This window comes from Carassius gibelio, chromosome B21 (assembly GCF_023724105.1).
Source record: "Carassius gibelio isolate Cgi1373 ecotype wild population from Czech Republic chromosome B21, carGib1.2-hapl.c, whole genome shotgun sequence".
NCBI classification, from domain to species: domain Eukaryota; kingdom Metazoa; phylum Chordata; class Actinopteri; order Cypriniformes; family Cyprinidae; genus Carassius; species Carassius gibelio.
In genome coordinates, this window is record NC_068416.1 from 15902800 (window position 1) to 15929373 (window position 26574).

The 26574-nt window shown below is 37.1% G+C and overlaps 1 protein-coding gene across 6 annotated transcripts in view; it reads left to right on the forward strand.

Annotated features, from left to right (window-relative positions):
• LOC127985740 (rho GTPase-activating protein 32) overlaps nucleotides 1-26574 on the forward strand; it is a 103577-nt gene continuing 77003 nt past the window's right edge. For 4 of the 6 annotated variants that reach the window (XM_052587856.1, XM_052587855.1, XM_052587857.1 and 1 more), the window contains exon 1: nucleotides 18-499. The gene's annotated coding sequence lies outside the window, so the exon portion shown is untranslated. Of the gene's footprint in view, nucleotides 500-26574 lie in introns of all 6 variants that reach the window. The other 2 variants (XM_052587854.1, XM_052587858.1) reach the window with 1 other exon arrangement.

A 26574-nucleotide genomic window follows, 5' to 3' on the forward strand; every position in this document is an offset into this window, starting at 1 on the left:
AGCACTGCGCGCTCACGGTTTTAAATGTTGAACCGAAGTCTCCTGTGGCAAGCGGCGACGGGACGCGTGGACAGCAAACCTCTCTTCATTTATTCGCTAACATTAAAATGGAAGGCAGATATGTGACAGATGTAGTTATGTATTCAGTCATATTTTTGTAAAGTTCAGTCAGCAACGCCGCGCGAACAGCTGGTTGGTTGTAGCTAGCAGCAAAGCTAGCTCGACAAACACCTTTTCCCACTAGAAGATTTTTTTTTTTTAATGAACCTTCATAATTTCATCTCTCTGAAGTGCAGTTCTCTGCAGCACAATCCTGTTTCTTGTGGACTTTTGCTCTTTCTCGTTTAAATCTATTTGATTTCACGATGCGACTCTCTGGCACCGGGTTTCTCATCTGGCTCGTTGCTGCGGTCTTCGTGGATCACTGAAGAGAGCGGTGCTGAGCCCCACTGACACCCCCATATTAATTTCCTCAACTATTTACAGTGTTCTACAACCGGTAAGTACATAACCAAAGCTGTTTACAGTTATATTTATTCATAACTTGCTTGTGAAACGCCTGCACGAGCGGGGAAAGTGGAGCGGCTTGAATATGCGTGCGCGCGCACGTGCTCTCCTATAATAAACTCCACTAAATAGCTGTACATTAAATAGCTCATGTTTACAGGGTGACTTTATCTGGACTTTCCCCTATTAAGTGTCGATATACTGGTGTGCATTTGACGTAGGAATCGATTAGGTTGTAATATTCACGGTCTCTGGGAGGTGGGCTGTTTATTCCGACTCCTACTTTTAAGGGTGCTTAAACTTAGCAGCGTTAGACTTATCGTTAAATCACCCGGTAAGATGAAATATACAAAGAAACAAAGCCAATAAACGAATTGCCTTTCATAAAGACAGTACGTTTCTTGTTTCATACAATAAGATGCAAGCAAATATGATCACTCATGACAGGGACCCACATCTTAAAATGTAAAAGGCAGCTATATAGTTTGTTTTATAAAATTCTAAATTACACTGTAAAAAAATATCTAAATTAATATAGAGAAAATGTTTGTAGTTTTGAAAATGACATTCGTTTAAACTCATAGCTCTGTATATTTATAGTGCTGTATTTATTATTATTTTTTATATATATGTATACAAATCAGAGATACACCCAGATGTGTGTGTTTATGTGTATATATATTTACACTTGTTCTCTGAACATTTCCACAGAGGCTTTTCTTGCAGCACGATCCCAGTTTAAAAACCTTTGGTCTATGCAAATTAGAATACATGTGCCCTAACATTCAGAGCTTGCTTTTCTTTTTGCACTCACAAATCAATATTCTCAACAGTATACATGTGCTAGACAGTGAAAAATGCTCTCCTCTTGGCTACTTTGCTTTAGAAACATTATGTGAATCCTGAATTGTATTACAGTCTCTCAAAGATTCCCAGACTTGACTTAAGCTTGTAGAGTCAGCTGGAGGTATCCGTGTGCATAATAAAGCAGCTCTGTGCTCTTGGTGCCGCTCAAAATATTGATTTTGGTGATAAAATTACAGCAGTATGTATATCTTGTGTTATGATACAGGTATCATTTATTTTATTTTTCTGCACTCGTCTCTTTCTTAGGGAAGCCACTTCCAGTCTGGTCTGATACTCTTAAAGGGATAGTCCACCCAGAAATAAAAACTGTGTCATCATTTGCTCACCCTCATGTTGTTCCAAAAATGTATGACTTTCATTCTTGTGCTGAATACACACACTCAGAAATATATTTTGAGAAAATAACTCAACAGTTTTGGTTCCCCTTGACTTCCATTGTAATTTTTCCCCATGTTTTGTCATGAAGATTTGAATAGCTGCTAAAGCAGTGAGCTGTTATTGATTGACACAGTGGTTGTATGCTGCTCATATTTCCTCTCATCTTTCCAATTTCCTGCATCAGCTAGTATGCAAATTCCATGCCACTCTAACAGAAATTATTTGGAGAACATTGAATACATTTACATGGACAACAATATTCAGATTTTAGCAAAAAAATCGAGTAAGGAGCCATTGGCTCCAATAAAAAATATTTTTGCTTGGGAGGCAAAATTATTTTTTAGGTGCCACAGAATAAATGTGTTTTATTTTATTATTACTATTATTATTATTATTATTATTATTATTATTATTTACATTTTAACATTTCAATCATACTGTCATGTTTATGTCTCATCTTTCTTGACTTTATCAGCATTTTAATCCGTCTTGTAGATGACCTGGCAACTAAGGTTCACTTAAAGTGGGGAACTAAATGTCTTTTCCAACTTGAAATATACAGTCACAAAGCATTGTTTTTTTTATCTGTACCAATATTTTGGTCCATAAGCAGCACTTGGCCATTGAGTGTAGTCTGGGCTCCTCAATGCATCCTGTAAATGTAGTCATACACTCTTAAAAATAAAGTTGCTTCATGATGCCCTAGAATTTTTTTTTTGTTTAAATGGTTTTATAAAGAACCTTTAACATCTGAAGAACCTTTACATTTCACAAAATATTATTTGTGGTGAAAGAAGGTTCTTCAGATTATAAAAAGTTGAGAAAGAGATGTTTCTTTGACTGAATGGTTCTTTGTGGAACCCAAAATGTTTCTGTGAAGAACCTTTTAAGCACCTTTTAAGTGTATTTCTTTCACACTTTCAGTCAGATTTTCTCAATTAGTAAAATGCAATTAGTGAACAGCAAATGATGCGATTGAAAAAACATCAGTAAAAAAGGCATTACATGCAAACTTTGAAGATATAACGTAAATACATAGGCCTAGTCGCCAGTCGTGAGCTCAGCAAAAACTTCACTCGCAATTTAAGAATTAAAAAAACTGTTATCAGTTTGTTCGTAAAATAAAAAATTAAACACCCAAAACTGCATATGGCACCATAACGAAGTTGAACTATTGCCACGTTTCCACCGCAGGAACTTTGCCCAGGAACTAGGGACTTTGGCCTGGTACTCTGTGTTTTTCCCCCGCAAGAACCAGGAACTAAATAAAGTTCAAGGTAAAACAAATGTCCCCAGAAAGTCCCTGCTGGCAAGGTGGTACTTTTTCAAAGTTCAGGAACTTTCGGAGGCGGGACTTGGGCGCTAAACATCCTGATTGGTTGAGTTCATGCAGCATTGGTTGAGTTCAACCACCATTTATTCAGATCATTTTCAAAATATTACTGTTATTGTGTCATGAAATGTAATTTTAAAAGTATTTCAGGAGAGAATGTAGTTGTTTAAAACTCAAATCTGTGGTTTATTTTTAAAGATAGCGCCTGTTTAAAAATGTGTTTCGCCGATCTCGGAGACGGTGAGCTCCACGCGATCAGTTGGAGCTCAGAACTTATGTATCAGCCGAGAGCAGCCTTACCTCGGCTAGACTGATGTGTGCCGCTGGCTCTGATGTCTCTTTAGTGGTTAAACATAAAATATAATTCAATTTGGGTAACTATAACAGGTTATCTTTGGTCTGTATTCAATTTATCTACATGTTAAAATGAAAGTTAAAAAAGGCAAATGTACTGTATTTATTGTAAATGTACATTGAGGAAAATTGCAGTAGCCATGATCAGCTGACTGATGTTATCAAGTACGCGGACATCACATTCCCGAGTCGAATGCACAAAGTCTGAACTACCGAGGATGCACATCCAAAATCAGCATACTTTGTATTGAAACGCGCGCAGACCTACGTCACCAGTCTGTTAGCCTAATCCTCCCGCTACTTTACACCGCGGTGGAAACACAGAAAGCAACAGGTCTGGGGGGAAAAAAGTTCCTGATACAAATGTTCCAGGTAATTTTGGTGGAAACGCGGCATATGTTTATACGTGAAATTCTGGAGGGGATGTCGTCATGTGATGGACAATGACGTGTGCCATTAATCGATTGATGTACTGACGTGCTGAAAGGAACATTCTAAAAGCAACTAATGTAAACACCCTTATCATAATATTATCTTAGAATAAGGTAAATAATTTTGATTACTGTTGTCCATGTAAATGTAGTCAGTGTCATACATTCTCTTTAACTTTGATAACAATCAATAACACATAAATTTTTTTTTATGCCAAAATGTCTATAATTTAAGATACGGTGAAGATAAGCATCCAAACTAATAACAGCCAATGTGCTTGTACACATACGTTGCACATTGCCTGGATGTGATTGGACTGAATTATTATTATTGTGTAAACCCACCGGGATCAAAGCAACCACTTCATAGAAGAGCTCTCATATTGAATTCATTTTTGTAACGCACTGTTGAAGCATTTCTTTCCCAAAAGGCATGAGATCAAAGTCTGATTTCATTAGTTCATCTATTCTTTAACTCAGATAGGCAGTGTGGGATAAGATATTGATATCTGACCTACATAACTAGTGAAGACACTCCCTGCATGAATACAAATTTGTAAGGTCATTACAAAATGTGCTGCATGTATTACTCTTGTTGGAGAAATGGAAAGGTTTGGAATGTTTCCATCCAGACATGTGATTAGTCTGTCATCCTGTTAGATGTTTATGTGTTAGGAGCAATGCATCACTGTAGAAGATGGGAAGTGTGTTATTACAAGTTTGTTGGCTTTCTAATGCCTTTGACTTCACATTTCCTCCCTCCTTTCTTTTTAATATTTGCAGATGTCATTTAGTCTTTTCATTTGATTAATATTTAGCCATTCATAAATGTTTGTCATGAGCTAAAATGAATGTTCAGACAAAAAGCCAGCAGGTTTAGGTTTTCTGTAATATCCTCAGACCATTTTAAATGGCAATGAATCTCTCCGTAGACTATGCTTAATTTGTGTTGGTAAAAATGGCATATGTGATTCAAGATGCAGTGTCAGCCACATCAGAATGATACGGGGTGTGTTGTAAAATTAGTGTTTGATTCTCTCCAGTAGCCATCTGTTTTCCTTATGTGGAGGGGTTTGCATTTTTTCATGTGTACTTGGTGAATGCCTTCAAGTCATCACACTGCTCTGCGAAATGAGGAAAGAGTTTAAATATTTGCATTGAAATATCAAAGGGTCTGTGTTTCTTCATATTTTTCTCTATCTTCACATACATTAGTGGCTGATAATGTGAGTTTGAGTTAATGGCCTTGAATCTCTGGATGAGGACAGCGTTTGCTTTGTAAGTCTATGCAAACACATGCAAAACAGTATGACATAAGACATTGCTGTTCAGACAGCCATTGTGGGGAGGTAGATATTATACAAACCTTTCTCTCTGTGGCTTTACTAATGTGATCCACCTCTCTGGAACAAACAGTAGTTTCTTTTAGATAGGAATTCATTGATAGTTTCAGTTGAATGGGCATGTTGTCTTAGAGAGCAAGGCTAATGCAAAGTTAGCCCACTTCTACAAGACTTAAATTCCATTTAGGGTATTCTGACATAGTTGTGAAAGTTTGGCTAAGAAATCTCGATTGTGTAGTGAAGACTGTTTAACATGTTCCAGACACAAGACCTTTTTGTACTAAAATATTGTTCTTTGTAACAACTAACCAATTAGTTCTGCTTGAATTGTACAGGGCTCTCTGCTCGGTCACGGTCAGATGTTACATTTTCCAACAGGGACTTGAAGAAGCATAGTGTATCTGAAGATAGAGTAATCTTGGCAGGGAATATGAGTGCTGTAATTGGGCTGCTTATTTGAGAGGGTTTAGGAGAACCTCAGAGCTGAAGGATGTTTGAATTAGGCTGACGCATTGCAGCTTAACTAAACAGACAAATCAGTCTGGCATTGAGAAAACATGAAGAAAAGGCATCGAGCAATGCACTGTGCAAAGAACTAAGTCCCCTTTAACTACAGGGAAATGTGTACTGTACTCAACATTATCATTATCACCTTCTTTCCTGCCTAAAGATGCATTGTGTCAGCAAGTAAAACATGCTGTTTACCTGTTTGTGTTAAGCTTTTAAAACACTTTGTATATGTCATGAGGGTGGGAAAAGCATTCTAGGCACTTTGCAGAGCAGTTTCATTAATAGTTGTGGATGCTTAGCTTAAAACACTTGGCGTAAGTTCAAGCCTTAGCTGATTGATATGAAGGCTATGTGCTACTCATCATGTTTTGCTTTTACAAACCAAAGAAGTGAATCTGGATTCTCAGGACTAAAGGGCTTGTTCTTTCTATAATGTAATGGAGTGTAATGTAATATAATTGTTATATTACAGTTCTTAGTAGATGTAATTGGGGTTGGGCCAACAGATGATGTCATCGTCCATCTGATAGACGTGAGGTTAAGCTGACATCGTGATTCCCCTGTCTCCTGCAATCCGCTGCGTCCCAGTTCTGTGTTCGAAAAATAAATGAAGTGTACTACAGAAACCCTAAGTACTTTTTACAGCAATTATATTGCTGGGTAAGTATAGGTGACTGTATATAAATTGTAGGGCTGGACCAGAATATTTGATTATTCAAATATTTGTTCGATGGGTTGGCATTTGATTTTCAATTTTGAGATTTAAATATTCTTTTTTTTTTTTTATAGTTTTTTTTAACACCTGGCATCTCCCGAAAACGGTTCTCATATTCTTGCTTGAATACAGCTGCTTTTTTTGCTATGGGGACCAACGGTTCTACTAACTGTCAGGTTTCAGTTACAGTTGTATTTCCACGTGAGCCTGGTAGTGTGCGGCATGATTACAAATTGTTCTCGAGCCGTGCTATTAGAGTGCGTGTGCGTGACGTCACCACTCTGTTGCCTGGCTACCGGTTTCTCCATAGCTGGCTAAGCGGCAACGTGCTATTTGATCAAACAGCCAAGTAAATAGCTTTGCAGCTTTCAGTATAAAAAAGTAAAAATGTTTGAGACCATTTGGTCTGTGGAGGAAACATTTGGGCTTACTGATATTATATAACTTTCGTCACCTTCTGTTTATTTTATTTTTCATGTCAAGAGTTGTGTAAAATTAAAGATAAAAAAGGAGTTCCAAAAACAGAAATATCAGATCATCGTCGGTAGGGCTGCAACTAATGATTATTTTGATAATCGATTAATCTGTCGATTATTTTTACGATTAATCGATTAATCGGTTTATGTACTTATATTTTAGTTTTTTCCATTTTTTCCCCAAAGAAATTATTAATAAAGGGTCTTTATCATTCAGCATAGATTTTTAAGAGATTTTAACCATTTTGCATTGTCATATCCTCATCAAAAATATACCTGGAGTTGTTTTATTATTTTTAGTAATCCTTTGTCGAACTCTTCTGCAATCAAAACACTGACCCATACTCTAGCAAAATTCACAAGGAGATTTCAAATATTGTTTTCACCATGGCAGTCCTTAGAGCTCCTAAAGTAGTTTAACATCCCAAACAAAGCTTAAGGAATCTTTGAGAACATATTTTCACGAAGTATAAGGATAAAACAGAATAAAATTGCAGTGCATTGTATTTTATTATTTACTGGGAAAAAGCTTTATAGCTTATGCTGTGAAATTGTAAACAATCCTTCGAAAAAAAAGTGCCAATGGCATGAAACCTGAATGGAACTCACAATTTAAAGTAAAATCCATCAGAAGGTTGTCCAGAAAAAAAAAATGGGACACACACAAAAAACCTGCTGTGTGAAAAAGAGCAGTGAATACTTAGAAAAGAAGTGCATTTTAAATATACTCAAACATTTACCTCTCTCATTCAGTCTGAATTATGAACTGGTAAACGACAAACTGATCACATAACATGTTTGTAAAGCTTTAAATGTTAACTGTTAAAAAGCAATGTTATCAGCTTTTACGACTAAACATTTGCAAACAACCTTGTACTGGAGAATCTGCACAAATAAAATTCTTAGGGGCCGTTCACATATCGCACCTAAAAACGCGTGGAAAACGCTAGTCGCGCCGCTTTCTCCTTCTTTCCAAAGCGCTCGGGCAGAAGCGCCCCTGAGGCGTCTGCCTTTGCTAAGCAACCATGATGTGCTCTCTCCATGACGTGCCCTCTCCATGAAGACCCGGAAATTTCAGCAAAGGATAAATGGATGCGGTGTGGACGCGCCTGGAAAAACGGGCGCATCGCACCTCGACGAATCGATTACTAAATTAGTTGACAACTATTTTAATAATCGATTTTAATCGATTAAATCGATTCGTTGTTTCAGCTCTAATCGTCGGTATCGCTGTTTATTTTACACTTGCGTTACCAAGGCAATGACTGACACATTTGTATCGCCTTCCATGGAGCTCCGTTATCAGCACCACACCCCTAACTCACCCCCCACCCCCCTCTCCAATTAAGGTAAAAGAGCGCAAAGAGCAAATGATCTTGAAACATATAAAGGTTCCTCGAGGGAGAGTGGTTTAACACGAAGTGCTAAGAAACTGTTAGTACACGTTATCTTTGTTTGCGTGCTGTTATTGTTATCAGACTGAGGAACAAACTTTCATCCGAGAATGTAGATATTGTTTCTCTCAGAACAGTGTGAACACAATAAATTTAGGCCGACTTGGGTATATGTAGCATACGTTCTGTACTGTAATTGGCACAGTCTACTTGATTTTTCTGTTTGCGCTGGTTTTCAACCAAAATAAAACTTTGTGATTTAACGTAATGTTGCTGTAGAACATTGTTGTGAAACGGCTAATCATAAGCTTGTTCAGAAATCATCACAAAAACTTGATAATTAAAAATGTCTTTGTCATTAAATCTCATTTAAATAAATATTTGAATAGACATATTTTTATGAGCCCAAAAATTCTAATTCAAAATTTATGGAAAATGCCTAATGGTTAAATATCTAGTGCCATATGATTTCTGCAAAAAAACTGATGGGATTGTGGAGTCCATTTATAAAAACATAATTTAATCTATAGCACGGAATGCCAGGGAATTCGTAAATTTTTGGAAGAATAAATCAAAAGTATATCTGCCACTTAATTTGAATTGCGATATAAACTATTGTCTGTGAGTATTATAATGCAAAAAGACTGTTTAAATATGAATCTTGCATGTTCCGCTTGCCTCTGTGTTTTTGAATGGCGTAAACGTGTATATATATTTGCAATTAGGGGTGTGTGATATGACGTTTTTTGATCGTGGACGATAAAAATGTCTCCACGATCAGCTTTTGAAGAAATATCGTATTATCGTGCTAAAGCACACATTCTATCAGCTACAGTTCTGGCACCTCGGTCATATGCTGTACAACGTCACATCATTCACAGCAGTGTTAACTCAGCGATAGAGTTACTCTCTCATAAACTTATAAGTGTATATTTTAGATGCATGCTGGTCTTAAAGGGACAGTAGGCCTATTAAACATGCAGCCTACTGTCAAGGGAAAGATCACCCTAAATGTAATTTATGTCATTATTTAGTTGCTGTCACGTTGTTCCAAACTCGTATTAATTTATTTCTTGTGCTGAACACAAAAGAAGATATTTTGAAGAATAGAATGTTCCCTGACGAGCCGAGCTGCTTAAACTAATATGCGAAACAAATCTATAAACTAGGGCTGTGCAAAAAATCAAATGGGATTTTCATGCGCATCTCGTCAGAAAAAGCAATCCTGTGATTAGTAGTATATCTCCAGCATGTGTGTTCAGATCAGGGTTGCCTGGTTTGGCAGTGAATCGCCTGTGATTTTTGAAAGCGATTTTGTGTAGATTGTCAGTGAACTATGGCTGTCAAGTCCGTGGTTGTTTTTCATGTTCGTGGGTTGAAGCATCCCCAATAATGTGATATTAAGCCCCTAAAATGCACATTTTATCCTAGGGAACCCCGCCAAAAAATATGTATTTTATCCCCTGGCATGTAATTTTTATCAGCAAACCCCTCCACGTTTGGGCTAGTTTTGAGAAGCAATTAGGCAGGTTTTGTTGTGAAAACCTGGCAATCCTGATCATCACAGGAGTGCCTTTACTGACGATGAAAATCGCATTAGATTTTTTGCACAGCCCTACTATAAACTATGTATTACCAGTTTTTGAAAGCCTTAATATGAAGCTTGTCACATGTTTAGAACAAATTGTATTCTGCATTTTCTCCGCAGCAGGTCAGTCTGTGTGCTTTGCTATATTGTCAGGTGTGCTCGTATCAAACTACTTTATATCGAAATAAATATTGCCTCATATCGAATTGCTTATAAGGAAAATATCAATGTCTTACAAACGGGGTATACCGCACAGCCCTAAGTTCACCCTAAAGTTACATTTCTGCCATTATTTACTCTCCCTCATATTGTCCCAAAGATGTATTAATTTCTTTTTGTGCTGAACACAAAAGATGTTTTGAAGAATGTGGGTAACCAAACAGTTACTGGTTCACATTAAATTTGATAGTAGGAACCATAAAATACTATGGAAGTTGCTGTGTACCAAATATAATTATAATAAATATTGAAAATTTCACTAAATCATCACATTAGAATGATTTCTGAAGGATTGTATTACAATTCAGCTTTGCCATTGCAGGGAAAAAATATATTTTAAAATATAATACAATAAAAAAATAGTATTACTGTGTTTTTGATCAAAGAAATGCAACCTAGGAGAGCATAAGAGATGTTTTTGGAAAACATAAAAAAACTCACCAACCTCAAACTTGTGAACAGTAGTTTATATGTATTTTCCAAAGTACAATAAACCCATTATTATTATGCTGTTAATTGGGAAAACAAAGCAGCATTCTGTATTTTCCTAAAAGTTCCAAAGTGTTCTTACTGCTTACATAACCTCGCATTTTTGGCAAATGGAACCATACTTCAACTCATCCTCTCAGAGATTGAAAAGTTTGCAATTTCATCAAAGGCTTCATTGTGTGTGTACAATCAGTGCTGCCACACACAAAGCCTTGGCTGAACTCTAACCCCCAGCTTCGAGGGCTAAGGACGCATTGTGCAGGAATGAGGGCTTTGTCATTCAAGGCTGCATGTCCATTAATTGCTGGAATCTCATACATCGGTTCATCCCCTGACCTCTACACACTATCTGAGCGAGCGAGTTTGTGCTGAGCATGAAAAGCATCTCCATTGGTCTTCATTCGAGATGCTTTGGAATTCCTTATGGATTCTTTGCATATAAACAGTTCCCACATTGAGAGAGGTTGTTGGAGAACGGCCAGGGAATTCCTACAATGGTGGATAATGAGGAAGCCTTGACAAAAGAAGCTCTCATTTGCTATTCAATTGGCAACATGGTGTGCCGAGGAGCTCCCGTGCACAAAACTGTGATACGTTGGGAACGTTCGCAGAGTTTATTACAGTTCTCTTTGAATGTATGTACACACTGTAAAATGCAACCTGAATCATAGTTTTTTTTTTTTTTGGTTCCCCTTCATCATTAAAACTACTTTTGATCAGTTTGAATTTGTTCAAAATTAAATTAAATGCAAAGTGCTTAATTTAGGCAATAAATGAATCAAGTAGTGCTGCAGCGATGCGTCAACGTCATCGATTATGTCGACTACAAAAATACGTCGACGTGCGTGAAATGCATCGATGCGTCACACTGTTAGTTTACATCTCGCGTAATGGCATACTGGGCCTCCATTGTGAGGCATGTTTTCACTGACTTTCGGTTCATTTTTGTACTCCTGTTAAAGACAACACGGCAGAAAGTGCAACGTTTTGTTGATACTGTGAGTGCACACAAATAAAAGTAGACCCTTTGCAGTAACGAATGATGTATTATTCTTACCTCTATGAGCAAAAATGATGGTGTATCCACTAGAGTTGTGCCGATAGACGATAGTATTGTGTATCGACGATAGTCAAAGATATCGACATAAGCAGATTTCTCTGTCGATAATCAAGACGATATTAGGCTCATTTTCCTATTAATGTATTATATTATAATAATAATTATTATTTTTACTTTTTATTAGGCTGCTTATTATAATTCAGCTTTCAAACTATCCAGCATTTTCACTTCAGCACCGCATTTCTCTGTCTTTCACACACACATACACACACACGTTTGTTTTTGTGAAAAGTAGGGACATCCCATAGACGTAATGGTTTTTATACTGTACAAACTGTATATTCTATGGCCTTTCACCAACCCTACACCTAACCCTCACAGGAAACTTCGTGCATTTTTACTTTCTCAAAAAAACTCATTCTCATTCTGTAAAAATGGGGACATGGGTTATGTCCTCATAAGTCACCCTCTCCTTGTAATACCTGCGTCATACCCATGTCATTATACAGAGTTGTGTCCTGATATGTCAAAAAAAAAAGAGCACACACACAAACACACACCGTGCGCAGGAGGATTAGAGCTTGTAGTTGCTGAAGTTGTCCGCTTTGACTCAGATAACTCGTTAAATCCATGAAATGAAAGATAGAAAACGAGGAGTTGGTGTCCCAAACATTTAATGGCTGCTACACGGCAACGCGCTCTTCTCAAACATAAGAGATTAACTCTTTCTTGCCGTTACAAATAAAGTAAAGACAAAATTATAACAAGAAGGCAGAGCGAACTTATCCATAATGCCTCTCACGTAGTCCTTCTCTTTAAAGACGGTCCGGACTTAGCTGTTTTAAATACTTTTTATTTAACGTGTTCGTTTATGCCCAATATTAGTGTTAAACTGCTGGACTTTAAATCTACTATTGATTTGCACCGTTGACATTTAGACTGATAATTTCTGTGCGCAGATGCAGCCGATTTGTCACAGGATGCGCAATATGACAGTTGCATTTAAAACTAGCTGTTTTAAATACAGTATTTTTATATTTAACGTTAGTTTATCAGAATGTTTGGAAGTAAGTTTTTTCGATTACTGGTTATTCCATAGGCTCTCTCTCGCTCACCTGCGGGGTTTAAAACACCAAATAGTTATGCTATGACAAGAACAAAGAGTCCCTCTCTTGATCCACCCATGCACGATAATATCGTGTATTGTCGATCTCACGTGCTGACGATTTGAAAAATGACCATATCGCCCAACTCTGGAAAAAAATACACGCTGGTGTCTCCATGTACTGAAGCGTCTCCACACAAACTACTGGATATAGTGCACATTTATCTGGGTCTAATGTTTAAACATTACTTACAATTACAACTTTTATATCTATAGATTTTATTTTAGGCAGGTCGTGATGATTTGAGAAGGCTACATTTATCAAACATAGGCTCACTGTCTGCCGCTGGCCGCTTGGTTGTTACTAAAAAACAAAAAAGAACAAAACTAAAACTTATATTTAACAATAGTAAAAAGGCTCCAAACATAATGTTTAATTAACTTAATAGTTAACGGTTAACCAGTTAAAATGAACATCCCTAGTTTGCAGAAGTCTCTACGTTCTGCCTCATCACTAGACCTGTTGCTATTAAAAGCACCTTTTTAATTTATACAAACAATCTTGTGCCTTGATCAGCTCCTGAAATCACTCTTGATATAAATTGCTTCTGTGATTGTCGTATTCAGCGCAACCTTTTAAAGCACAGCAAACCTACAGCTTGATGCTCCAGCTGTGGGAAAGAGCAATTTGAGGAATGACTCATCTGTGGAGAATCTTCAGTCTAAGTTCTGACAGCTCATTCTTCCTGTTAACTCTAATTTGACTGAAATGCAAATGGATGCTGCATACATCCTGCATGCTTTTTGTCTGTTCAGTATGTTATGCCTGGTGTGTCGATATTAATTTGAGCGTTAGTGTTGGTAGAATTAAGAGCGTACAGCATGCTGGCTTTTTTCAGACTTGACAACAAGCAACAAGCAGTTAGCCCAAAAAAAAAAAAAAAAAAAAAAAAAATTGTTCCAGTACCTTCTTGAAGGATATTCTTTCTGATATCCCTATTTAGGGATCACCAATAAACAAGGAGACTGATGACATTGGGTAAAAATATAAACATTTTGTTTCTCGCCCTTTGGCACGATTTCTTGGGTCTCATTTATAATTCCATATATTTCATCCTAAAATTTAATGTAGGCACAAAAGCTAGATTTTGCATACGCCCAAAAGTTTTCAGATTTATAAAACCATGTGCACGCAAGAACCTGTGCAAAAATCTCTTTATAAATCCTCTTCAGGGGAAGATTGTTCGTATGTGCATTTCCACCTTATCTCCTCCCCGAAATCACCATATATGGAGCTTACAACGCCTTGTTTTACTATGCATAAGTAGGGGTGTGACGGTTAGTATATAACCGTGAGACCGACGGTTATAGTTGAACACCGTCATTAGAACTCTATAACCGCCAAAACCGTGTCATTAAAATATTTTTTACAAACATTTTTTATCAAAAATTATTTTCATTTTTTAGATAAGATCATAAGATGCGCAATATATCGGGAGACATGGTTTTTACCACTTAATGAAGTTTTGTAAATCGTCAGACATGATATTTACCACTTCATAAAATTTTGCTTTGTAGAAAACCTTTCTTAAAAACGAATTTCGTTTTGTACAAATTTTATCTTTAATTTTAATAAATGTTTCATCAACCAATTGCATGTATTTTAATAAATAAAAAGCAAGTAAAGCAGACAATGATAACCGTGACATGGAAGCACCAGCGCGCCGCTTGCACTGCACTGTGACCTAGAGCACATCTCATCGTAAATGAAACTCAGCGTAGGCCTATGCCTCATACATTAGCATTAAATATCTTTGCTGCATCCTTTCTAGAACAGACAATGGCTTTTTTTTTTGCGGCTCGCATCAGCAAAGCATTGCATCGCCATAGACCGCAAAACAGTCAGCGGATGGCGGGCGGGTGCGGCTTTGAAATTTGCTCTATGATTTCCATGAAGCAAAAAACGAGGACGGAATCTCGAAATCCAGTCATGAAAATGAAACTTGCATTTTAATATGGACAGTCATGGAATTTGCCAAAGTTAGCATAAAATAATCAAATCAAATCTCCATATGGACCAGTATCTGTAAATGTTAAGCCGCAAAAGTTGTTTAAAATATAAATCCGTGTTCTGCGCGTCTCTGTGTGAATTAATGAATGGCAGAGACGTGCAGGTTTGTTTACTACATAGACTGAAGCGCATGACGCTTGCATTAATTTCGCTGGCGCGAATGATGAGTTTTGTGACAGATCTCTTTAATAAACGGAGGTCTGAAATCTCTGCCCCTTTACCGATCAGAGCGCGCGCTGACACGGAGTTAACCCGCTATCTCCAAGAACAACCAATTGACTTGGACCCATCTGCATATCATTTACATGCGAATTCTCATGCACGTGACATCATGTTTAACACAGAGACCGTAGGGAAACAGTATCCCTGCTATGTTTTAGAGCAGGGGTGCCCAACCCTGCTCCTGGCGATCGACTGTCCTGCAAAGTTTAGCTCCAATCCTAATCAAACACCCAGGAGCAGGGTTGGGCACCCCTGTTTTAGAATAAATACATGAAAATATCCATAAAAACAAAATGGTTTCAAATAGTTCTCAGATATTTTAGATGATTCCCATTCTTTTACACTGGCCAAATAGAATTTCCATTATTTCAAATTAAATGTATGCAGTTTTGATGATAAGATAAACATATTTTAGTGGAAACTGATAAACGCATATTAATTGCAATGTATTGTCTGATTCGGCGCGTCACTGACAAAGTATTGTTAAAAGGAAACATGCAAATCTTACAGTTTTCTCCTAGTTATATCCTTCAAATATAGTGGAATTTTTCATAATGTAGTAGAGATGACTTTACACGACATTAACACCTCCGTGGAGCTGTGATTGTACAGTAATCCAGCAGTGTCTGCCATAATATTGCAGTAAGTGCGCATCATCGATCATTGTTCTCGCTAAAATATTTCTCATAACATGTGGTCTGTAGTTTAGTTTAAAGATTAATTATTGTGCACCTATAGCACTCCTTGCTTTAATAAAAATAACGTCACAGGAAAATTGTTTATCGTTGATGAGATTATGCAATTGTTTGTAAAATTATGTAACTTCAGTGTATATCTTTTATGCAAGTGGAATATTTCATGTAAATGTGTATATCGACATGAAAACTGAGTTTAAAGTTTACTTCTGATTTACTCACTCCATGAAAAACAATTCGTACGCATGGTTTACAATGTCCGTACGGTGCGTACATATTTACGGATTTTTTTTTTTCTATGAATCCCGAATATGTGTGTAAAACAATTTCTATGCCTATTTTGTGCGTACGCAGCATTTATGAATGAGACCCCTGGTCATTTCTAAAGCTCTTTCTGATTCTGATTTCTGAAGGATTGCAGAGTAATTTGAACAGGGAGACTTCAATTCAAACAGTATGTGCTGCTTCAGATAATCTCTTGCACCTTTAATTGGATTGGGATGTGAAGATTAGGTCAAACAAGGTCACTCTGAAAATGTTAAGCTGTTTGAAGTGTCATGAATGGGCTGATGACAGATAACTTGTAGATTTAGCTTAGGGCGGAAGTATTTAAATGTTAAAATTAAAAACAAACTAGCTTCACTGAAGGCATTCTCATTATCCTGGGCTTAAGTGTTGTGTATACACAATGTTTAAGATATACTAGGCCTATTCTTTGAGCAGTGTTTGTTTAGCCAAGTAACTCATTAGGCAACCTAGACATTTTAGTTTATTGTATTTACTATTGCACTGGTAATTGCTAACTTACTCAAAGCAGTCAGAGGTGTAACTTCTGTGTTGTGCATTTGTATATATAGAGGATGTGCCAGTACTTATCATATTCCACAGAGCTGCTGTTATATGAAATCTTTTTAGAGCAGCACATAAATTAAAATGGGCAAATCTTTAAATTAAAATGTGATACTTTAAGTTAGAGTGATGTGGTAAAGAGCTTTTGCTGTGATCTAGGATTTTTCCAAACCCTTGTAAATCTTGAGTGAAACCACGCCTGACAGAATTGGGACACACAGAGCAATTTAGGATTGGAAGACAACGAAGAACCTCCTAGACCAACACTGATGTTATCTGCTATCTCTGTTAGGAGCAGTTTCATTAAAGGTGAAATGTTCTGGCTTGCTTTGCCGAATGGCCTTTTCCACACTTTATTCCTAGTTTAGTTTGCGTTTCGACTGCCAGAGGTGTTTTAGTCATATGCAGGATATTCTGGGTCATATCTGAGCCCTTTTAAAACGGCAAGATCTAACAGTCTGACAGAGAAGATTGCTCTTGTATTTTTTTTTGTTGGACAGAAATTTGTCAAAGTCCTTTTGTCCTTGATCTAAACACCCTTTTTCCTTATAATATTTCTTGGTTCACTCTGAAAATATTGTTTAACAAAATTATTCTTGTAAGTTCTTCATTAGGTAAGTTGTGCATTGTCTTTCTAATCAAGCTGATTAGCCCTTGTAAATTTTCCCAAGACTGTTGGATTGAATTTGAAAATAAATGTCATAGATGCAGAAACCATTGGCTTTCTGTTCCACACCAATGAACTGCTTCCTGAGGACATAGACCTGTGATACTATGGTTTGAGACTCATAAATTAATTATTAAAGACTGAATGTATTAATTATTCATATGCACATTCAGGCAATAACAGCCATCAGTTAAATCTCATTGGTCCACTCTGGTTTACAGTGTCAGGTAGGATTCTTCCTTTGACCTTTTCAAACAACGTTATAAACCGTCGCACTGATATATTGAAAGCACATATAGTGTATTTGTAATTACGACATTAATGTTGTTCCAGGATAGCTTGTTCTGGCCAAATTTGAAGGTTGCCTGCATGCAAAATCCTAGAATACACTTTGCTGAGTGTAACATATCAAAGATGATGGAGAAAAAGGAATCAGAAAAGTCTAAGAAAAATGCAGTATTTGTATGCTTATAGAGGATTTTTTTTCTTTCTTTTTTTTTTTTTTTTACTTCTAACTCTCCTGCTAATGTAGAGTTCCAATTTTGTCACTAAGTTCGGAGGCTGCAAGTGTAGGCAGCAGACAGCAAAGGAGCTCAGTAGTGTTGCTTTCGTCAAAGAAAATGATGAGATAATATCATCATCATTATACCTTTATCACGTGATGAAAACAAGATGCAACACAACGTAAATGCTGGTCATGTGACGATGACTATAATTAAATGTATAATGCAATATTGTTAACTAATAAAATGAGACATAATGTGGTTTACAAAATAAAAACTATGCTAAAATGTCTCTTCATTTTCATTGACCAAAATGAGTTGAAACTAAATGTTATAATGGTACTTCATCTCGTTTAGTCTCGTTATTATTATTTTGCAGTATTTCTGTTTCCTGTGTCTCACTTCAAGGGCTGCATCAGGTCGCACTGCGCAGACGAAAGTAACGTTACTTCCTCAAGCCCCACTCGCGTCATTATTTAGAAGACGACAACAATCAAAGTTGATCATGATTTATACTTTCATCTGGCTCTGCTGATTGTGAGCGCACCTTTCCAAACGGACGAGGCTTTTATACTTGTTGCGTTCACGATGTTGTACTATTCTTTGAAACGACAGAGGAGCGACGGAGAGTAATTGTCCTCTAAAACCATCGGGAATCACTGGTCAGAATAAGTCATTTGCCAGTACAAGTCATTGATATGAATAATAATAGATAATTTCTTTATTTACAAACTTAAAACAATTTTAAACTATTAACCGTATTGCAGTCTCTTTTCTTTGCTCTTGAAGTGCACTCGAGTAAAGTTTACTTTCTTTCTGGAGTGCTTCCTAATGCCACAGGCTGCCCTATGTTCTTTGATCAGCTGCTGGCACTTGACACTGGCACTGAGTGATCGTGGCTGTTGTCGGCCAGCTGCCCGGTGTGAGTGAGGAGCATCAGACTGATTTCATTCTGTTCCTGATAGATGCAGGACCTCCAGACATTTCTCAAGAGCTTCATTGATAGGGTTTGCAGTGTGCTCTTTTTTTTTTTCTTTTCTTCTTCTTCTTGTCCCACGCCTTTCTCAAACCTCACTTGCATGCTCACCCACACCAAGTTGTGTTTTTCTTTGTGAAACTGCAAAGGCCGTGAAAAGTGTTTCCCATATTTTGATGTACATTGCAGATAGAGAGCTGCTTGTTTGTTCAACAGTAGGCCTATCTCAAGGGCATCTCGTGGTGTTTTTCTTGCTCCCTGAGGAGGTCAGGGAAAGTCTCTTGTTGGCTAAGTGTTGTGAGACTTCTGCCAAGTGATGCTCTGATCTCTATCATGCTGCACGGTCAACTTGAAAACACGTTTTAGCTCTGCTTTACTGACTTCCTGTTGCAAGCGTATCTTTGTCTTTTTTTATGATGGGCTTTTTATCAGTAGTGATTTTGACAAACCATCTGCAAAGCAAAGTTATTTTAGGAAGTATAGATGCTGGGATTTGTCAGCTCTCAGATGCAGTGCTGAATTAATGAGCAATGACCTGTCCTTGGACATGACTCGCACCTGGACTCTGTGGGCATGTCAGTTTGATCTGCATAGCTCTGGATACAAATAATAAACTAGGACTTAAATTGACACTGTAAAAAGAAGGCTTCCTGTTCATTTCTGTCAAGAATTGGCTCATCAGACATTTATATTCAACAGCTTTCATAGAGATTCTTTCTGCTGTAAATTTAATGTTAGGTTATTCCTGCCGAATGTTTAAACCGTATCTCTAAGGCAGTTTTATCTTTGCTTGATCTTTAGTTTCCAGAGATTTCTTGAAAAAGGAAAAGACTTAAAAGTCAAACAGGGGAAGAAATGTTGCTGGTCAGAAGAGTAGAATGGAAAGCACTGGTATTTTGTCAGGAACATTGACTTTGTGACTCGTGGAACAAGCCAGTAAAATGAGCCAGCTTGTTCACTCTCTCTCGCAGATGCTTTGAAACCTAATATCTTTTCCAACTTCTGGAGATAAATGTGTAGTATTTCAGAGTGATTACACAGGATTTGTATTGCTTGTTTCTGGATCCCGTGGAGCCTTTTCACAACAGCGATTTTGGCTTTATTTATTGATGCTAGATGAGAATCTGCTTTTCGAAGTGTTTGCTTGTAACAGCAAACAAAGCGGGACCTATAACATAAATCTTTTACTTAATTTTTTTATTTCAGTTTTATTCAGGAATCAGTACTCAGGTGATGGGGGAAGGGGAGTCATAATCAGCAAGTTGTAATGGTTTAGCTTTCCATATTGCAAAATGACAGCACAGGCTGATTGTTTCAGAGTTGGTTTCAGATAAAATTGTTTCTGTTTTCAAAGACTAGCAGTACATACTGAGTTGTAGTCATAACTTGGAATTTTTTCTTTTTTTTTGCCAAATTCCATTACAACATCACTGTGTGAAACTGTAGTTCCCTTCATGAGGTTTCTTTATGGCAGCACCCTGTGTGGCAGTGGCTCCTCTGACTCACGATAGAAATGTGAAAATCTTGTTAAATGTACGGTCTACTTTGACACAATCAAACATAAGACTTAAGAAATAAAGACATAAGTCTATAATCGTGACACCTTGCTTGGACTTTGTACATCGTACTTTTCAAGTAACCTGACTAGGGCTGTCACTTTTTATTCAATATTCGAATATGCATTCGAACATGACGTGAAATACCCGCAATCGAACTATAAATAAAATATCCGGTTTTAAAATGCCATGTGTAGTCCATTTTCCTTTTATTCTTTGCCATCTTATCCAGTAGAGGGCACTCTAGACGTATTGTAGCATAGGCCCATGACCAAATCATGGGAATAAGAGCTAATAGCCACGCACGTCTTTGCGCTCCGAACAGGTTTTCTCCACCGCGGGGAACATTGCAAATAAAAAGAGACCCGCACTTAGTCCAGAACAAGTTGATAGACTGGTGTTTCTTGCAAACAATATTAAGAAATGAATTGCTGCTGTTTTAAGTTGTCACGTTATTGTTTGTGCCTGTTCTGAATCTTTTTTTTTCTTTTTCTTTTTTCATTTAGCCTAATGTTGTGGGATATGCATAGTGGCACTTCATATAAATTGATATTCTAAATTGATAACCTGCTGTTTCAAACATTAAGTAAAAAAAAGAAAGAATAATCCAGATAGTCCTATTTATGACTGACTGTTAAACATTTGTGATTGAATCTCCATTAGGGGCCGTTCACGCGCTCATGTTTATTTCCAATGTATGCGCGCGGTATGGGCGCTCATAATGGAAGAGGCAGCACGCGGTGCGACGCGCTCGTTTTTCCAGGCGCATCCGCACAGCATAGTTAAAAACATCATGTTCGAATGCATATTCGAATATCAAATAAAAAGTGACAGCCCTAACTGCAAGCAATTTTCAGGTTATGGTTGCCTCAGGCTGGCGACTGTTGATGGTGTCCTTTATCAGTAGGCGTAGGTGTAGGTGTGTAAAGAGTGGAGTGGGCACGTAGATATTCAAATATATTCGAATACATTGCATGATATTCGATGTCCGTTCGAATTAGAATTTTCTCAAAAGTGACAGTCTTAAACCTGACCAATAGTCTTTCGCCTTTGAAACCTGAAATGCTCTATGAGCTCCCTGAATTTGGGATCCTACGCCAACAAGATCCAAAGGCCTGTACAGCAGCAGACTGGCCTACCACCACTGACCGACGCAGGGTGAAATGCAAGCGTTGCAAGAGACTGTGCAAAATGCAGCACTCGTGTGGGGATTAGCATCAAGGTAAAGGCTAGCCCCTACAAACCTATGATGTCGTCTTTCCTGCTGGCAAATGTCCGCTCTCTGGAAAACAAATCGGATCACATGAAACTCAATGCAAGGTAAGAGACTGCTGTGTCCTTATCTTCACTGAGACATGGCTAAACTACACCATTCCTGATAGCACCATTCTGATACAGATTAACAAAATTCTGTGCTATCAGAGACCATATTCTCAGCGGGAAATCTCGATTAGTGGGTGTGTGTATCTACATCAATAATGATTAGTGCATCAATACAGAAATAGTTTCAAGTCACTGTTCAGAAGAAATAGAGTTTCTGACACTTAAATGTCGACCATACTACCTGCCCAGAGAATTTGCAGCCATCAGCATTATCGCAATTTACATTTTGCCCAGGGCAAACATAAAATATGCACTGTCCTCATTGTACCAGACTGTCAGCGTGATGGAAGACACAAATAAAGCTTGTGTCAATATCATTGCTGGAGATTTCAATAAGGCCAACTTGAAGACGGTACTACCACATTACTAACAATAGTGGAAAAGTTAATTTATTTCAGTAATTCAACTCAAATTTTGACACTTGTGTATTAAATAAATGTAATCAACACAGCCGGAAGTAGTTTAAGAGTTTGGTTCTTTTAATTGTGATGATTTTGACTCAGATTTAACAAAAACCTTTTACAGATTAGATTATGCAATTTTCATATGAAGCTTTGGTAGACTTGTGGCACCTATATACTATGTATCTAAACTCATATCCTACATCAACAATTTTTTTTAAATATTTAAAAAATATATGTTTTTATTATTTTTATTTTTATGTTTGAGCTTATATATCTCTATTATCTTAACAGTCTGAGTGATTCTGATTCCTGAACAGTAAACTTTGAAGTGTCAGCTTTGTGAGCAAATGTTGATTATGTATCTAGTCAGAAAGAATCATGAGCAGTAGTGTTGGGCGATATGGTCATTTTTCAGATCGTCATATCGTCAGCCCATGAGATCGACGATACACAATATTATCAAGCAATATTATCGTGGGTGAAGCAAAAGAAAACTTTGTTCTTGTCATAGCATAACTATTTGGTGTTTTAAACCGAGCAGGTGCGCGAGAGAGAGCCTATGGAATCACCAGTAATTGAAAAAATATACTTTCAAACATACTGATAAACTAATGTTAAATATAAAAATACTGTATTTTAAATGGCTAGTTCATATATTGTCGGGCGCAAATGTCATATCGCGAGTCCGGTGACAAATCTGCCGCATCTGCGCACGGAAGTTATCAGTCTAAATGTTCTGCAAAATCAGTCAGCGGTGAAAATCAATAGTCGATTTCATTTAAAGTCCAGCAGTTTAACACTAATATTGGACATAAACGAACATGTTAAATATAAAGTATTTAAAACAGCTAAGTTCATATATTATTAGTAAAGTTCAATTGTACTGATGCATCAGTCATACAGCACTCGGGACTGTGCCTCATGAAGAGACCGACGCACCGCCACAGAAACAAGAAAGAGATGCATTCTAACATAACTGTGGCATTAAAGTCAGATGGTGATGGCTCGTTTAAAACATTGCACATGTATATAGGCCAGATTACTTGTTAAAGTGCAATGAAATACCTATCTGCAGAAGATGTACATCTGTTTGTGGATGGAGACTTTGTAACGGCCAAAACTCTGTATTTTGCATGCATCACATCATAGTGTGGTGTGCATGAAAATAATAAAAAGGTGGCAGAGCGAACTTATCCACAGTGGTTCTCACGTAGTCCTTCACCACATAGTGTGCGTTATAAGTTAAGTGATCAGTCTTTAAAGAGAAGGACTACGTGAGAACCACTATGGATGAAAAGTTCGCTCTGTCGCTGTTATTATTTTATCTTAACTTTATTTGTAAGCCATGAAATATATCCATGAAATCCATGAAGCCATGAAATTAATCTCTCATGTATGAGAAGAGCGCGTTATCGTGTAGCAGCCAATAAATGTGTGGGACACCAACTCCTTGTTTTCTATCCCTTTAATATTGAAAACTGAGAATGTGATGCATCGTGAGTTGAGTTGATAATTGTAATTGAATTGAATCGTGTAATCAGTGAAGATTCACAGCCCTTTTTTAAAGATTGCACTACTGACATACAAAGATTTCATCTAGAAACTGCAGTTTTGGTTAAAATGTGAAGTTGTATAGATGTATTTGCACAGAATAATTTATTAGGGGAAAATGTTAATCAAGAATCATTTTGGAATTTGATCATGACTATCAGAATTGGATCAGATTGTGAAGTGCCTAAAGATTCCTACCCTTAATGTATAGTTTTGTGGAGCAGGATTGTGGACCAATGAGATTCATGGTGGGCGGGGTTAAATATATCAACATTACAGAAACAGATACGTCTTTGACATGTCCTGTTGCTTTTTTTGGTTACATTTATATAGTAGAGGTCATTGCATCACTCCTGTTTAGGACTTTTTTTCCTATATTTCACTCTACCAATGTTAGTAGCCCAGTACCAGTTAGCAAATTATCAGTGGCTCAGACTTCCCTCAGTTGGATGTCCTGCTGTCAACTAGGGCTGGACCAGATTTCAGAACACCTGGTATCCCCCTGAAAACAGTTCTCAATCGTGCTTGAATATGAATCACCCATGAGTGAACATCATGAACATCACAATTCAGTTAATCTGGAAAAGACAAAAATGCAGAAGACCTCAGCTGTGTGGGAGAACTTTAAATTGATTGAGTGAGGACAAGACAAAGGCATTGTGCCAAATATGCCATTTGAAACTGGCATACCACAACAGCACATCAAGTTTAAAAAAAGAGTTCTGTAAGTAGTATGCCTATAAGTATATTGTTTGTGTAAAAAAAAAAAAGAAAAACGCTGCTTTTATCCGCTATGTTAATCAGTAGTTTTACATATGATAAAAACGTGCACTTGATTTGCTTGGAAAATACTTGCAATTACGGCAGTCAGAAAAAATTTACAGCAGCCCAGCCTTATAATAATTTGTCTGTATTAGAACTATTGCTCTTATTAACAGACCTGCGTTTTGTATTACTAGTGCAGTGTCCGTTCTAGGATCATTAGCCCTGCCTGCGTGAGGCGAGCCGCGTGAAGTCGATTGGATGAACGGTTCTCGACATTATGGATTGAGTTGCACCGCATCAGCTAAAGTCTGTCTACACTGGACGACCATTGAAAATCAATGTTGAACGAAATGTTCTAATAAATGCAGTTTTGTCATTTTGAACTCGAAAAAGTTAAATTTTATAAATATTGTTTGTACTGCATGATACTTATTTAGGCTGTAGTTAGGAATCAAACTTGGGGTATTGCGACAAAATGTTTCATGATCGTTAATGCTAAAACATTGATCTGTGAGAAGATTCTTTTCATTTGCTGAAAATGCTTTAACTGCTTTTCATACTGGCATGTAAAATAGACCTCTCTTAGAACTACCAACTTCACTATAATCATACTTAATCATACTTAATCATACTTAACTCATGCTAAGATGTTGTAAGCTGTAAGTTCACTCTTTGATAAGCGTCAAGTGTAGTTCGTGTTTGTTGTGTCTTCAGTTGGGTTCTCTTTCGAATTGGAATGGCTGAATGTTATTTACAAACTCATGGCTGTACTCCATGCCAATTGGCTGGTTGGTAGAGGATGAATTTAGATATTACTGGCAGGTGTAATGTTCATGCCCTTGAGACTCCAGAAGGGGGGAGATCAGATTTCTCCTCATGGGTGCAGAGGTATTGATTTGGTGTCAAATGGCAGGGCAACTGGAATGGTTGGATGCAGGATCTTCAAGGTTCCTTTATCTAATGTGAGTCTTGGAGTCCGACACAAGGACTCTGGGATCTTGCTTAAGGTTATGGATGAGCCAATTGAATTACTGAACATAGATTTGTTATGTCTGAGAGAACTTATCTTGAAAGTTTTATCATATTTTGTCATTCCTGGAATGCTTTTGCCAAGCATTAAACATTACACTCCATCTTACTGCTTGAGGTTTAGATTGCTGTGGAGTCAAAACATTAATCATGTTGATAAACTAGTATCTGTTAATGCACAACCAATGTGTATGTATGAGCTTAAAAAATGTTTTATTCAACTGTGATCCTCTTAAACAGTCCCCCCCACTTCATACTTTATTGTATGTATTTCTATACCATTTTTGTTTGTACATGTTCTAGGCTCAGACATTCGCCCATTTGAAACCCAGACTGTCTCTCTGTGACTCGTCATTGAGATGTGCTCCAGTCCTTGGAGTGGTGGCCTATATCCTCCACTGCTCCGTTATGAATTACTCTGTGAATGCATGCTACTTGCTGAATTAGGGTCAGGGCTTTTTAGAAAGAGAGATCAAACAGGTCTGTCTGATGAGAGAGATAGATAATTCTGTCATTGTGCAACTGAAATCAGAATGTGGAAGCTTCTGGACAAGTGGAGGAACAATGCAGCTCTCCAGTCTATTTCCATTTTAGTCGTTTTTTATATTGTATGCCATCCTATATGTTCCATAACGTTTTCTCTTTTGAATAAAAAGTGAATGTTTATTAGTAGATAAAGCATATTTTTAATTGTACATGCCCATTCCTCTGTTTTTACGTCTAGATTATTTTGCTGTCATCTAAAGCACACTAAAAGCACACTAAAATCTTTTAAAGTAATTTTTGAATATAAATGAAGTGAATCTTACAGTTTAACTTTTTCATACTGTAATATTGTGATGCCCACATTCCGTTTAAGATGATTAATTTTAGTGTTACATTTTAAATCTATTTTAATGTAGAATTTTAATATTTGCAATATATCTATCTTAAATTACCTTTATCTATCTTTAAATTATCTTTTGAAAGATAATTTTTATTTTCTCATTAATACTGATGAACTGTATTGGTAAGAGGTGTGTGTGTGTGTATAGGCAGTGAAGCATGATTTTGCTGTAGATTAGAGTCCTTTAAAAGGTAACCCACACTGCAAAGTAGTGTTGCTTTCGTCAACAAAAATTCTGGCTAAATATC